Raw genomic sequence first — 2,415 nt, forward strand, 5'->3', positions numbered from 1 at the left:
CTGTAGAGTAGACAGCAGGAGCAAAGCTCACCCTCTTAAGCTGAAAAAATTTATGGACAAGAAGTTATCATTGAAATTAAATGGTGGCAGACATGTCCAAGGAGTATTGTGGGGATTTGACTCCTTTATGAATCTTGTGATAGACGAATGTATGGAGATGGCAACCAGTGGTCAACAGAACAATATTGGAATGGTGGTAATATGAGGAAGTAGTATCATCATGTTAGAAGCCTTGGAATGAGTATAAATAATGGCTATTCAGCAGAGAAATCCATGTCCCCTTTCCAGAGGGCCTGTTTAACTATGACATAAAAATTGGGTCATGCACGGACACAAACCCAAATAAATACAATTTTCTAATACTAGACAAAGGTGCCAAAAATATGCAATGGAGAAAAGACAGCCTCTTCAACAAATGGTGCTGGGAAAACTGGAAATCCATATGCAATAGAATGAAACTAAACCCCTATCTCTCACCCTGCACAAAACTCAACTCACAATGGATCAAGGACCTTGAAATCAGACCAGAGACCCTGCATCTTATAGAAGAAAAAGTAGGTCCAAATCTTCACCTTGTTGGCTTAGGATCAGACTTCCTTAATAGGACTCCCATAGCACAAGAAATAAAAGCAAGAATCAATAACTGGGATAGATTCAAACTAAATAGCTTTCTCTCAGCAAAGGAAACTATCAGCAATGCGAAGAGAGAGCCTACAGGGTGGGAGAATATCTTTGCCACTCATACTTCAGATAGAGCACTAATTTCCAGAATATATAAAGAACTCAAAAAACTCTACACCAAGAATACAAATAACCCAATCAACAAATGGGCTAAGGATATGAACAGACACTTCACAGAAGAAGATCTACAAGCAATCAACAAACATATGAAAAAATGTTGACCATCTTTAGTAATAAGAGAAATGCAAATCAAAACTACCCTAAGATTCCATCTCACCCCAATTAGAATGGCGATTATCAAGAATACAAGCAACAATAGGTGTTGGAGAGGATGTGGGGAAAAAGGTACACTCATACATTGCTGGTGGGGCTGCAAATTAGTGCAGCCACTCTGGAAAGCAGTGTAGAGATTCCTTAGAAAACTTGGAATGGACCTACCATTTGACCCAGCTATCCCACTCCTCGGCCTATACCCAAAGGACTTAAAATCAGCATACTACAGAGATACAGCCACATCAATGTTCATAGCTGCTCAATTCACAATAGCCAGACTATGGAACCAACCTAGATGCCCTTCAATTGACGAATGGATAAAGAAACTGTGGTATATATATACAATGGAATATTACTCAACTATAAATAATAATAAAATTACGGCATTTGCAGGCAAATGGATGAAATTGGAGAATATCATGTTCAGTGAGATAAGCCAATCTCAAAAATCCAAAAGACGAATGATCTCACTGATAAGCTGATGATGACACGTAATGGGGGTTGGGAGGGGGGCAAGAATGGAGGAAGGAGGGACTGTATAGAGGGAAAAGAGAGGTGGGAGGGGTGGGGGGGAAGGAAAAAAATAACGGAATGAATCAAACATCATTACTCTATGTAAATGTATGAATATGCAAATGGTATGCTGTTACTCCATGTACAAACAGAAACAACATGTATCCTATTTGTTTACAATAAAAATAAATTTTAAAAAAATTGGGTCATGTACATTTTCATATTAAACTTTTTGTTAAATAAGGTTTTTAATAACAAAAAAGTTTAAAAAATAAAAAAGAAGATGGTGCTAAAATGAAAATAATAGACAGATGTTGGTACTTCATATGGACACAGCAACTAACTGAAAGAGCTGCCAATGGCCAAAACTGGAACAATTTGGCAAAATAATGTCAGATGATAACCCAAAGTATAAAATGAATGTCCATAAGTCCATACTAATATCAATAATTGAATACATAAATATGGGGACTAACATAAATATCCTATGCAGAAGAATTCTAAATAATGTATGTCAATATTCTGCCCTCAAGGAGACAGAGTATAAACACTTGACTTTTTTTTTTTTTTTTTTTTTTGGTACTGGATTGAACTCAGGGACGATTTATCACTGGGTCACATCTTCAGCCCTTTTTGCTTTTTATTTTGAGACAGGGTCTCAATAAATTGTGTAGGGCCCCACTAAATTGCTTAGGGCACTGCTAAGTTGCTGAGACTGGCCTCAAACTTGCAATCCTCATGCCTCAGCCTCCCAAGTCTCTGGGGTTACAGGCATGCACCACCATGCCCAAATGACTTACCACCCCCCCTTATTAAAAAATGTATTTATTTATTTCTTAAACCCTCACTCTTTAAGTGGGCTGCATCCATTGCCTTCCTTCCAAAGAATACAGTATGGAAAACTGGGCAGAGTGGAATAACTTTATAGCAGAGGATCCTGACAAACAC

The 2,415-nt window shown here is 37.7% G+C and overlaps 1 pseudogene across 1 annotated transcript; it reads left to right on the forward strand.

The window, feature by feature from the left end:
- Positions 1–664, forward strand: LOC306655571 (small nuclear ribonucleoprotein G-like; annotated as a pseudogene). Its single transcript has one exon. The product of its transcript is annotated as a small nuclear ribonucleoprotein G-like (transcript).
- Positions 665–2,415: the final 1,751 nt, after the last annotated feature.

This window comes from Sciurus vulgaris (genome assembly GCF_902686455.1).
Source record: "Sciurus vulgaris genome assembly, chromosome: 2".
Classification (NCBI taxonomy): domain Eukaryota; kingdom Metazoa; phylum Chordata; class Mammalia; order Rodentia; family Sciuridae; genus Sciurus; species Sciurus vulgaris.